At 44.3% G+C, this 13,872-nt stretch overlaps 1 protein-coding gene across 3 annotated transcripts in view; it reads left to right on the top strand.

Moving 5' to 3' along the window:
• Positions 1-13,872, top strand: part of CAPN15 (calpain 15) — a 98,107-nt gene that overhangs the window by 48,714 nt on the left and 35,521 nt on the right. Inside the window, exon 1 of one of the 3 annotated variants that reach the window (XM_080981931.1) lies at positions 13,119-13,276. The exons of the other annotated variants lie outside the window; for them this stretch is intronic. The gene's annotated coding sequence lies outside the window, so the exon portion shown is untranslated. Of the gene's footprint in view, positions 1-13,118; positions 13,277-13,872 lie in introns of those variants that run through there. 3 annotated transcript variants of the gene reach the window in all.

Here is a 13,872-nt window from a genome sequence, read left to right as displayed (position 1 = left end):
GGGCATATAAAGTGTGAAGGGAGTTGATAAGAAAGGGAGTCTACTTGTCTGTTATCAAGGGGTTCACCTATTGCCATAATCATCATACTTCTCAGTGTAGAATGCCACCTGTCTGGATAATGGGCAGTAGGTGGATGGTTTGTGTCTATAATGTTGCATTATTTGGGGGGGGGGGGAGAACCTTTTGGAGATTTGTGAGCAGTGGGGGGAATTGACTCACCTGCCCATGGTTTGGGCACCTCAAGCTGTCCACACAGCTTGGCCAGAGCAGCATTTGCAATTCTGAGCTGAATTTCCTTTTCTCCTTGCTCAGCTCGCAGTTTGAGCGTCCCTTAACCTAGGCAGTGTTTTTTTACATTCTTGTGCTGGCTCTTAAAGTATCTGATAACGGTGCTATTCCTGGAGCTGCTGCGAAGGGACATTTTGCTGGCACTGGGGAGGGCATAAGCTGCTACTCAGAGGCTATACATAAGCCTCTCTAAGAAATGAAGGTAGGCAGGAGGAAGGTAAACAAAATAATTTTGTCTTACATAGTGTTCAAACTGGAGAGAAGAAAACCCCATGAAGAGAGCAATAAAGAGTGCCACTCTGAATAAAATTGTCCTAGCCTTGTAGGGCACGGATTGCCATCCAGGTGCCCTAGACTCTGAGCATTTTCTTTCTTTCTTTCTTTTCTTTCTTTCTTTTCTTTCTTTCTTTCTTTCTTTCTTTCTTTCTTTCTTTCTTTCTTTCTTATTAAAAGTAATTCTTTAGCCCTCTTCAAAAGAATGTTATGGGACAAAATGTGCAGATATCTTCTAAGCAATTTCTTTGAAATCAGTGGGGTTTTCCTAGTACTGAGGAATACTCTGTTATTAGACAGGCACAGCCTCTCTGTGTTCGTGTGTGTATAGGAGAGGGATGTGGTGTCTTATCTCCACAACCAGTACCAACAGGACCTAGGTGACTTCCCATGGTAAGATTGTCAGGGGTGGTTGCCTCTCTTAATTTTGTGTTCTCCTACACTTCCCAGGACAATCATTTTGTGTTATGCTATGCCCCTTCCATGGCAGCCATCGTGTGACTGGCACACTCTCAAAATTCAAAATGTGCCCACTAGTCTAAAAAGGCCCCTATTGCAGGACTTTCCTGGAACATCCTGGCTGTTGATTTGCTCCAGAGTCAAGTGTGTAAGCCTATCACTTACCTGTTAGGACAACAGTTCATGATGGGTGTTCACAAATCTGAACAGAAGTAGCGCGGTGGGTGGAAATGGTGTTACAACTTTCTGTTCACGTGTTGTGTATTTGAGAATATTTTAAACAGATTACTCCCTTGATCCAATATGCACATCTCTTCCTCAGTCAGGATGGTTAACATGAAAGACAGCAAATGCAATGTAGTGGTTAGACTAGAGTGGGGAGGCCTTGGTTCAAATCCCCAGTCAGTTATGGGACTTAGGGGGCAACCAGGGATGGGGGAGAATGGGAGACTACCTTAAGCTCTTTAGAAGAAAGCCAGGATATAAATGTGATAAATAATAAAAATATATGTTCCTTTAACTCATCCCCCTTCATTCCACAACCATTTGTAATGTAGATTTGAATGGACATTTCTCATTATAGGTGGGGAAATCAGAGGGTTGTGATGGTTGTAGTTGCTGCATTTTAAAATCCACTGGCAAAATTGAGTGATCTTGGGTGGGTGGGCCTATCTGCCACATACAGCTTTCACTCTGTCATGATATTGATGCCTGTAGATCATAAATTGATGATCCTAGTGCTGGCTTGGAATGGGCCAGGGGTGGGGGGAGAGTGATCTTCGTTCAGGGGCCTCTGGTTCAAGTAGCTCTTGGCTGACAGACACTGGCTCAGGCTGGTGTTGGAGCCAGAGTCTGGGTTCAGCACCACCGTGGCTTCTGCTGCTGGCCTGCTGATTCCTCCTCCTCTGTGTGCCCTGGTCATGACACTACCCAGACATGAATATGCCCAGCCTCTTTGCCATGGCAGAGGCAAGGCAGCTTCCAAAGTGAGAGACAAGTGCGTGCTGAGCTTTGGAGGCTGAAGTGCAGTGGTTGGCTGTACTCTTGAGATGTATGTAGCGGAGGTGTGAGTGATCCAAGCAGACAGCTCTGCTGACCCATTTCCCCCTCTGCTCTTCCTCTTGACTTTATTTACTAGTGCTACAGATTGCAGTGTAGACCCCAGCTGAATAACAATCTAGGCAGCCAGTCACTGGCAAAAAAACCCTTCATCCTTTACAAGCCAGGGCTTACCGCTCTAGGTTTGGCAAATGGATAACTAGATTCTTCAGGGAACCAGACATCTGTACCGGCTGCCTGTTTTGTGGGTGCTTCAACTTGGGAAAGGTCTTGCCTGAACTAGCTCCATCACACCCAGAATTCTAGACTCTTTTCCCAGAAGCCTTCTTCATATGCACATTTGAGCCTGGTTTATATGTTATACTCACCATGTGGAAAGTAGCCACATGTAAGTCAGGCTCTGAAAGCTGAGGATTCTGTGTTATCCCAGATGCAAGCAAAGAGGACCATAGAGCCATTGATTGCTTTTCTCCATCTGCTGTTTATCTCAGGCTATCCTATCTCTCCCTTAATGACTAATTGCCCCTAGGTGTTGAAGTGGGGCAGAGCAAAGATAATTAGCTGCTTTTTGCCATATTAATCAGAAATATAGGAGTTCCTGATGTGTAATTGCATTTGGTCTGAAACTGGAAAACCTAGAGTGACACATCGCTCAAGTCCTTATTTGTACTTCCTGTCTTAAATTGAACTGGTTTTCCACACTAGCTTTTGCTGCAAAACAGGTTGGATTTTCACTACACAGATGCTGAGATTTGGAATGGCTCCACTTTGTGCCTGTATAGAAGCTCCAATGAGCTTTCAAGCTGCCACTCTTAACTGTTTCTATGTCTAGGAAAGACCCTGGTCCCAAACAGCTTGTCAGTCAGTGTGGACAGTACTGAGCTAAATGGATCAATGGTCTGATTCTGTGCAGGGGAAGGGCTTGGGAGAAGTTACAGCTTGCTTTCTGCTTTATTTGGTTGGCATAAAAGTATTGTGCTACTATTGCTTTCAAACTTTGGGTGCTGCAAGAAGCTGGCTAGCTTATTGTGGCTTGAGTTTTGATAGGGAGGGTTGGAATATATCCAAAACTTCCAGTGGGACATTTGCAAATCAAAGCCCCTTGGCTCAAAGCCACTGTCCGCAGTGCTAAAATATGCTTGGAGGTTGATTCTAGCCCATTGAACACATGGAGGCACTGAAGCAGTTCGGTGTTCTGCTTTTTGAGAACTCTCTTCCCTTAATTGCACTAATAAACCATATGTCAGGGTTGCTTTAAAAATAAATAAATAAGAGAGAGGCTGCTTAGGAGGCTAGGAAACTTCACTGCCTGTGGAAAAATGAGCTATCAGAGGAGTTTGGGGGGGCAGTGGGGGAGCAAATTTAAAGCATTCTTTGTGAATTATGGATTTCAGAGTTCTGCTCTTCCACCTGGAGCTGTTCTGAAGTGTGTGAAGGTCTCTGATGCCTCTGTGTTCATGCTAGGAACACAGGATATGAATCTAGGAAGCTGCCATATACTGAGTGAGAGCATTGGTCCATCTAGCTCAGTGTTGTCTACACAAAATGGCAGCAGCTCTCCAGAGTTTCTGACCCAGGGGTTTTTCTCAGCCCTTCCTGGAGATGCGGGAGATTGAAGTTCGGACCTTCTGCGGATATGGCAGATGTTGTACCACTGAGCCATGACTCTTTCTCAAGAGACTCCCCCCTGGTATCAGAAGAGTTGGCCCTGGACAAGCTCAGTCAGTCATTGAAAATGTGCAAATTTTGGGATCAGCAGTGAAATCTGTTTTGGCCAACATTGTCCTCTTATCTCATCAAGAAGAGCCAATGAGATCTTGCTGGACCCAGGAGATATTACCCTTTGCCATTGCTGCTGCCTCTGAGCATTGTGTCATACCGTACAAAGACAGAGAGAAAAGAACCACAAGAAGCTTGGCAAGGAGATAGGGAAGAGGTGTTCTTTAGCAATATGTATTACATAGCTTAATAAAAAAGGAGAAAAAACACTTTGGAGAAATAGAAACTGTTCAGTTAGATACTTTGTTGGTATAAGCGTCTAAAATTAGCACGAGAAATTAAAATGCTCTTACAACTGGCCTTCAGCCTTTTTTCAGAATTTTCCAAAAATATTTAGATGCAAGTGTGTGTGTGTGTGTGTGTGTGTGTTTACAGTGGGCAGTGTTAGAAACCTGGTTCACATTCATATTAGCTAGCAGCACATAAATTGTTTTGTCTTGATTCAAAGTGCGGAAATTGTGATCACCCTAATTATAATTTGCAGACTCTGGACTTCATTTGGGTCTGAAATGCCCCAGAGGGTATCAAAGCCAGGTCCAAAGAGGGACAAAAACAGCACGCCAGACTCAGCCTAACAAATCACATTTTAAAAGGCATAGAAAAGGCAATAGTTTGCATGGTGGCTACAGGAACGCATACTTTTAATGACAAATGGTACAGATCTGCAACTAGTATGGGATTAATTGCTTTGCATTACTTCTTTGAATGATTTGGTAGCAGTGAGATGAAATGTAAAAGAAACTTGAGCTAAAACAAAAGACATGCTGTTAAGAAAGCTTGCCCTACAGAAGCAGTGAGCAAAGTAACTAGTTGTGTTGCTGACATAGTTGGTGGTTAAATGACCTGACTTCCCCTCAGCTCCTCCCTGTATTCCTCTTGATTCTAAATGCCGAAGACTCAAGATGCTAAATCCACTTCTCTGCACATTGCTTGTTTTTTGTTTTGCTTTAAACCAAGGTTAAAGCATCGTGAAGCTTCTCTGGGAGGTTAAATCTGGCAGTTAAATTATTAAATACAGTGGTACCTCGGGTTAAGAACTTAATTTATTCCGGAGGTCCATTCTTAACCTGAAACTGTTCTTACCCTGAGGTACCACTTTAGCTAATGGGGCCTCCCGCTGCCACCACACCGCTACCATGCAATTTCTGTTCTCATCCTGAAGCAAAGTTCTTAACCCGAGGTACTATTTCTGGGTTAGCAGAGTCTGTAACCTGAAGCGTCTGTAACCTGAGGTACCACTGTATGTATATGAGGTAAACAAGCGTAGTAATATGTCCTTTAAGAAAAAGTCCTTGGCATCAGAAACTAAAAGCCTGAACTTAACACTTAAACCCTTACAAGACTTAAAGGGGTAATTGAATTGGAGTTCTCTAAACATAATACTCTGGTGGGCGAGACCGACCATTCACTAAACAGTGGTGAGATTTCCATATGCCCTGTTTACTTTCATATTTTGCTTTGGGGATGTTTAACCTTGTTCCTTTGAGGCTGCTCTGACATGTCCAGCATCTGGCTCCGTTATTTTGTTGGTAGGTTCTTTATGGGTACATCTTTTTTGGACTTCTGGTCACCTGTGCCACCTTCTTGTCGTTCTTAGAACACAAGGTGAGTTGTATCAGGCTTGTGGTATTGTTGTTGGTTCTTCAGATGTGGCACTGTCAAATTAGGACCTTCTCTCCCTTGTTATTAATGCAGGTGCCATTCATGGGACTCTTTGTCAAGGCCATCCTTCTCATTAATATCCAAGTCCTGTACTTCAGTTGTCTTATCAGCAGGTGCCAGAGTCCTTAACCTAAACAACCTTTGTTGTTGCACTGAAGCTTCCCAGTGTGCAAGGTCAAGCCATATCAAGCCATACTTTGTTCTTGTTTAGCTTTCACAGCTTTTTAGTTCTAAGGTTCAGGAATATAATCTGGGTCTGAAGTCTAAAATATGAATCTGACGGTATCTGAAATATGAATCCAGGGCAGGAATGGGGAGCCTGTAGTCTCTCAGATATTGCAGATTACAGCTGCCATCAGCCCCAGCCAGCATGGCCAGTGGTCACAGATGATGGGAATTGTTATTTGAAGGGCCACAGGTTTCTTATCTTGGCCTAATGTCTTTATACATGTGAGTCTGGGATCTTAAATATGAGCTTTTGACAATCTTAGGACCAAAGTGATAATATAATTTAACAAACATGCAGTGTACTTTATTTTTTTTATTAAAAAAGTATCAAAGTTCAGTTAGGTAAGGAATATATGAGCCCTCTTCCCTGCCTTTATATTCAGGATTATTCACATGCTATCTCATGTTCAGTGTAAGTATATAATGCAATAACTGGAGAGAGGATACTGCATGTTGCAGGGCGTTGCACATTGTTCCCTGCTCACCTCTTCGAAGGCTATACATGCTACATGGATCTCCCATAAGGACTTGCCTTCTGCTCAAATCTGCCTGCCTTATGAAGTTAGGTGAGGACCCTGTATGCTAGAAAAATGGGGTAGACAGTTTTAAAATCCCCGTATAGTTATACACTGTGGGCCTGAAACCTTTGAATGGCAGAATCCGGTTTCCTACGTGTTGATCCTTGGGCAGTAAATGCTTCCTAGGAACAACCTCATTTGCCTTCTCTCTCGTCTCAGATCCCAGTGCCAACTGTGGCTTGATCTTCCAAATTGTCCCTTTGGAGTGCAAACATTTACTAAATAGTTCTGTGAAGTAACTGAAAGGAGAGAATCATTAAAATAGGTTTGGTTTCCTTCTTGCCTGCCGAGAAATAGTGGCCCACTCCTTTGCAAGTTGCCTGTTACAGCTAGCGCTAAACTAGCCTTAGCAATTTTTCTCCCTAGAGAGGGATGCAATTGCCGTCAGATTTAGCCATTTGCCATAGAGAATAACTTTCCCACTGCCTGGTGGGTGGAGGAATGATCTTTCATTTCTGCAGTGTCTGTAACAGCTGCATGTCCCTTCATCCCACCTCCCTCCCACAGGCAAGGCAGAGGCTGTCAGCTGGTTTTAAGCATGGCAACAGGCTGCACTCTGCACTCCTGCTGTTGAAGCAGCTAATTTTGCATGTGCTTGCATTTGCCCTAAGATACTTTCAGGAGCAGGAGGGGGAAAGGGAGGAGGTGGGGAAGGGGAGACTGTGAGGTTAATGGAGAACACTCCAAATAGTCAACTCCCCTCTGAGCTTTTCCAGAGTCTAGAAAACCAGACAGCTGTTTCAGTTATTCTCTCCCCTGACACACAATTCATGCTTGTCCTTGGAAGACTGATGGTGCTCTGGCTTTGGTGGTGTCCTCTGACAAATGGTGTAGGATATAACAAGGGACTGAATCTTATTGTGTACTGTGGCATTAGATTGGGCATTTTTGTTTGCTGTGCTGTAGCAAAGAGAAGAAGCCAGGATGCTATCTAAGGCCAGGATCTAAGCAGCTATTGTGGAATCTGAACTTTCACTTTCTTTGAACAGCAGACTCGGGCGCCATATCACAAAATCACTCTTGAATCTCTCTTCTGTTTCAAGAAGAGATTTGCTGTGCTGCATCAAAGGACAGCTGTTTGAGAAATGCAATGCCAGAGCCTCCCTGGGCAGTGCGAATAATGCACTCAAAAAGTTTTGAGATACATTCAGTTGATGGCATTTTTAAAGGGTTGCAATGATTTGTATTTTTTTGGACTGTGTTTCTACTGCCGATAAAATAACCCTTGCAGGTAGCCATGATGAAAACTGAACTATAAAATAACATTTTGCAAGTAGCCCTCCTGTCCCATTAAAAAAAATAATAATCCAAAAGTGACTCTAGATTAATATCTGCATGGAGCAAATGTGAGAAAACTTTCAAGTTCCACAGAATTCATCAGGTTGGATGTTATGCTGGAAACAAAAAGCATGGGGGGAGAAAGTAAAATATCTTGTGGGCTATCTGAAAACGTAGTTTGTAATAATCTTTAAATGGAATGATGGAGCTATTGCTTTAGCTAGGTTAGGCAATGCTTGAGGTTTTAACTTGCTTTTGCTTACTACCCAGCCCAACTGAATAGTTTTAAAGAATATGAAAGCTTGTGAAGTTCATTGCAACCTTTTCATTGGTTCTTATAATGGTATTGCCCTGTTGTTTCTATTAAAACCTAAGCAGCTCAAGTCCTATGCAATAAGGCTTTTTATCTATGCCTGGTGACACACATGCTCTAGTGGGGGGGGGGGTGTCTTCTGTGTACCATTCAAATAGTTGTCAGCCTGCCTCCTGCCCAGTATGGGAAAGAGCAAGGCAGAGGCAAAGGGAGTCTCTCAGTACAAATAAAGCTGTAGAGACTGCCTCTTGCCTGGAGTAACAAGCAACTCTGATCTAAGAAGTACCTCATAATCTGCTGTATTGTTAAGAGCCTATTCTTCTCCTCTGCCCAGAAGTGGAGGACTTCCCCAAACTGGTTTGGGCATACATTTCTCAGCTTAGACAAAATAGGCACGAGCCTTGTGCCCACATGCTGTGTCTTCACACTGCCCCTTCCCCCTCCCTTCTCAGAGCAAGGCAATTCAATACTTCCTGGATTAATTGACCACAGTTTCCGATAGCATTAACAAGGAAACTGGTTACCAGGGCTGGCACAACCAGGTTCTTAAACCACTGTTTAAAAACCTTACTTGTTCTGAATCTGTGAGCTTGTGAGAGCTTATACTTGTCTAGAGCTGGCGTGCCAGACAGAGATAGAAAATCGGCAAATGGAAGCAGGTGGGTGGCCCTCCTTTTAAAGTTAAGCCCATACGGAATCAAGTAAAAAGTGAGAAGTTAATTAGCATTTCCTCTGCCTTGGGTGTGATAAAGCTTTGTGATGGCCTGTAGGGTAGCTGCGCCCAGCAGGATTCTGTTATTGAAGATCATCTGATGCTGTTCTATTCCCTCAGTTACTGTATGTGCCTTTCTTTTTTTTAATGTGCCTCAAAGGCAGACAGGGGCTGTGAATTTCTGTCTCTAGAATTGAGCAGATTAAAAAAAAATGCTCTTAAATTATGGACAGTATTTTGATTGTCATTGAAGCAAGGAATGAAGTTAATGCTAGGGAATCCCTTAGGTTTGCTTTCTTCATGTTCTATTTGTGCATTATGTGTGAATTCTTCCCATCCCATCTTTTTCTATGTCTTGCTCACCTTATGCACCCAGAAAATTTAAATTCTTTTACTTTGATATATTACGCTAATTTACCAAATAAGCACAATTTCTTATTTGGCATAATTTGGCATTTTTGCTATTTTATTCTGCTTCTGCTGGTGTCAGGAGCTGCCAGGAATGTATAGATCTGTCAACTTTAGGGCCAGCAGAGGCTGAAGCTCTCCATATAGCTGTAGTGAGGGAACTGAGAATAGAAGCAAAATTTCCTCCTAAAATGAGAGGTGAGTTGAACATGGGACCTTGTTACTATGAAATTTATGAGACTCTTCTGGCTGCCAGCTCTCCGTCAGGTCTTAGGCCTTTCCCAGCCCAGATACCCAAGATCATTTTCATTGGAGATGCCAGGGATAGAACCACGGACCTTCTGAATGCAAAGCAGGAGCTTTACTTCTGAGCAATGGCTTTTCCCACTGATGCAGGATGCATCTGTGACTTGGAATCGCATTTCCAGCAGTGCTTCTCCCCATCTCATTCTCTGCCCACCCCAGACTGCAGCCAGGGTGACTCACTTTGTGCAGCAATTTGGCAGCAAATCAGCCAAGGTGGGCACTTGCTGAAATGCTGCAAAGACTTCAATGGCAACTCTGCAAAGCTGTCATCCTTGGCTCTGAATCACTTTGTCTTTGCTTAAAAGTAGACATTTTGTGAAGTATTTTGTGAATCTGCTCAGTTGTTTGGTCTTTCGCCAGTTTTTACTTTGCACCGGGGCAACAGTAATCAAGCTCCTCTTCAGAACTCACCTTTCATGCTGTGATCTCTAAAATGACAGTGTTTGTTAATGGCATAGGCTACCACTTGCCCACTCTTTTCAGCATAGCTCACCGATTTTCTGTCATCACTAAAGCACTGGGGTGCTGCGATCCAGAAACCTTGTCATGTTATGTGAATGCTGTGGGAGACAAATCCTTGTCCTTTAGGTCCCTGCTTGCAAACTGTTTACTTCCTGCACTTTTGGCCCGGGATTTGTTCCCTCCTAAACTTGATCTAAAGATGAACAGGTACCAGTAGGCAGTCCACTGATTTTGATGGTATAAACAACAGCAGATGTTCTGGTTAGGATGGCCCAGCAGGCTGCTGACAGCATGATGCTGGGCAGTCTCCCAGCAAAGATCACAGCCGTGTATTGCGCATGTGCTGAAGACCACTTTGGACCCTGCCAGATGCCAGTGAGGGTTGCGGAGAAGCAGAAGCTTCACTGCGCATGCATAGCAGACCATGCACCATTGCAGATTTCTTTATATACTTATTCATTCAGTTTATTGCTGAGAACTCCTCGAGCATGGAGGATGCAGGTATGAGCAGTGAACCTGGAAGGCCATGGTTCAGATCTAGCCTCTGTCATCACCCCCTCCATATGGTCAGGGGGTTGTGCAGAGCTTAGTGATCACAGACTCACTAGAAGGCCTTAGGCAAGGTGCTGTTCTCTTGCACACTCCCATCTGCAAAATGAGGATGTTGATACATAGGAAGCTGTCTTATACCAAGTCAGACTGTTGGGATACCTAACAAAGCCTCCTGCTCCCCAGCTGTGGGAGCCCAGATCCTTCTCCTGCTCGCGTGCCATGGCAAGCAGAGAGTTGGAGGCTCTGTAAAACTGCTTGGCTGAGGCGAGGGCAGCCACACACTCCTCAGCCAAGCAGTTGAAATAAGAGGAGGAAGGAACAAACTGCGCCTGCCCTGGCCAATGCAGCTTGATTCTCACTCTATGCTGGCCTGAGGGGCAGACTGCAATGGTGGTTACACTCAGCGGTACAGTGATACCTCGGGTTACATACGCTTCAGGTTACATACGCTTCAGGTTACATACGCTTCAGGTTACAGACCCAGAAATAGTACCTCGGGTTAAGAACTTTGCTTCAGGATGAGAACAGAAATCGTGCGGTGGCAGCGGGAGGCCCCATTAGCGAAAGTGGTGCTTCAGGTTAAGAACAGTTTCAGGTTAAGAACGGACCCCCGGAACGAATTAAGTACGTAACCAGAGGTACCACTGTATAGTGCTGTGGCTCTGAGTTGCTCTGCATCCAGCTGCTGGCTGCAACTTGTTTCTCTGTTGCTGTGCTGGGTGCTGGAGGGACTCAGGAGCGGTGGCAGTTTCAGTAGCTATAGACCGCTGAGTGAAACCACCATTGTGGTCTGCCCCTCATACCAGTCCTGGGCAATATATTGATATATCGCCCAGGCCTATTGGCTGGCAGCAGTTTTCCATGGCCTCACAGAGGGATCTTTCCCAATGTTATCTGGAGATGTCAGGGACTGAATCAGTGGCCCCTTTGCATGGCAAGCATGTTCTCTACAGTTTGTTGTAAGGATGAGTGAGATAGCAAATGTGAAGCACTTTGAACACTTTAAATGCACTGTGTGGATGATAAACACTCTTTTTATCAATCCCTGCCATCCCAAAAGCTTGGGGCAGGTAAGCAAAGATCAAACATCTTATTCAAATTTATCATTTTGTAGGGAGGTGGGGACTCAAAAGTTAAGGGCATGATGAGCACCCCAGGAATTGCTAGGAGACCTTTCTGGATAGGAAAGCATGGGTGAAAACGAGGGTGAGGCAATGGTAACAAGAGACAGCTTTAAAGTATGGACTTGGATCAGAGATAACTCAGTTGGTTAGAGCGTCATGTTGATAAAGCCATACGGGTCAGCTGCTTATTCCTACATTGCAGGGGTTGGACTAGATGATCCTCAGGGTTCTTTCCAACTCTATGATTCTATGCTTGAGAGACCAAGCTGGTGGGCTCTTGCTGCAGCATTAGGCTTTAAAGAAACTAGCCTCGGAAAGCTGTGAAAGAACAATCTGAATGTTGGTTGTCAACTGAAAATTGCATGAAAAATACAGCTTTTAATTAACCGGTAAAAAGATACTGCATCTTTGGCAAAAGGCTTATACCACCATCTGGAACTCTGTTTTTGATACCATCTTCGTGTTCCATCTCATTCACAAACAGTTGCTGTTTAGAGGGGCAATTCTGATCATAAACATGCTTCCTCCCTGTGCCAGTGATCACTCCATAACTCAGCCTCTACTATCATAAAAGTCAGGAAGGCACTTAAGCAAGGGTTCAGGATGTAAAGGGCACCCTTGTGATTTTATCCCCTATTTGAGCTCGTTTGAAAAGATTTTTCTTTGCTGGAGTTGCACTGTTGAATTTGTCTTTTATACTCCATAACTATAAATTCTTCTGTTGAACTTTCCCACATTTCCTCTCCACTCTGGCCAGCAGGTGTATCTCGGCAGTTTTTCACCCTTCACTGTAGCATGTGGCTTTTGCTCCTTGATCTGTCTTGCCAAGTGTTTCTCGTGTCTTACAGGCATGGCCTACATTGGGCTCCCTTTTCTGCTTGTTATCTGTTCTTTGATATTGGATAATTGATGGGAAATGTTTCTGGATGTGCGAGAGTGAGAGATTAAACCACAGCTTGGGGCTGAGGGATCTCCTAGGTTCTTCTCCTGCACAGTAGTTCAGTGACAAGATTTGGGATGATGCCAGAGAGAAAAAGGGCTTTGGAAGAAGCATATAAATGCATGTCAGAGATGTGAGTCTCCTGAACTTGTTTACTCAGTTCAGGCAGCATGTTAGAAATTCTCCAAAGCATGGTATGGAGGACTGAAAGTGTGTGGTGTGTTGACATTCACCCTCTTCCCTCTCATAGACCACAACAGCTTAGTCTGGGAACTTACATAGAAGTGAAGGCTCCACCCCTTCCTGGCTCTCAGTCAGGCCCTGATCCGTGTTTCCATGCACTTCCCCCTAAGTAGCCTCATCAGCCAGGCACTCCGATGGTGTCGCTAAAGTTCTTGCCTGACTTGCTGTCCCTTCTGCTCCTGTGACCCTGTGGGAGACTAAAACTCTTGGGACTTGGCAACCCTAGTATGCCATGAGGACAAGGAGAGAGCTTTAGTTTTGAGAGATTTCATTTTTTACCTCTTTCATGAGATTTGGTGCCTCCAAGTGTGAGATCGGATCCCTAAAGGTAGTTCAACTTGGTGTCCTCCCGAGTTAAACTGAAAACTAGGAAGAAGTGCAAGTGGCCTGTGTTGGCTTAAATGCAGTGCAGGGAGACTGGTGACATCACAATGTAGCCTCCTCCTGGTAGCCTAGCTGAGCTGCTGTGCAAAATGACAAGTCCACAAAAGAAACTCAGCTGCTGGCCCTGTAACTTCTGCCTAACAGACACACCATGAAGGGCTATGGTCAAGGGGCTGCGCAGAGCTTAGTGATCCATCGCAGGCTGACCAGAGCTAGCGAGCTGAGAGGTAATGTGGGCACAGCGGGAGAGAAGGCAAAATGGGCTTAGCAACAAATATCAGAAGTCTGCATCAGGAGAAACTGGATTGTGCAATATGTGAATTATGTAGGTCAAGGAATTGGCATTTATTATTTTACATAATTCTGCTCCTAGTAGCCATGGGTAAGGATGAAGAAGCTTTGTCCCCTAAGCTACTAGCAATCTCTTCAGTGCACTTTTGTGTTCCTCCCTATTAGAATAAACTATAGCTTGCTGCAATGTCTGAATCAGCAAGTTGTGTAGCGCTAAACTACGATCAGAAGCCCACCTGATTCTACTAACAATAGTTTGCTAATTTGGGTAGGATTGCTTCTTGCCAAAGGGAAGAAGCACTTGCCACTGGCGAGTTAAATTGTGGTTGACTGATTACATGGAAAGCAAAAAGTCAGTCCAGACAAAAGAACTAACAGCAGGGTTGTAGGACAGGCAACAGCCTTGGTCAAAGACTCTAAATATAGCCAGGTAATATGGATTCCCGATTACAGTTGTGAAGTGGGGAGAAGCCTGAGGAATACAAATTCTGCAGGACTTAGTTGTTTGTTGAAGGCAAAGCAAGGCTGAAAT

This window comes from Podarcis pityusensis (assembly GCF_964106645.2).
Source record: "Podarcis pityusensis genome assembly, chromosome: 14".
NCBI lineage: Eukaryota > Metazoa > Chordata > Lepidosauria > Squamata > Lacertidae > Podarcis > Podarcis pityusensis.
This window is presented reverse-complemented; position numbering and strand designations above follow the sequence as displayed.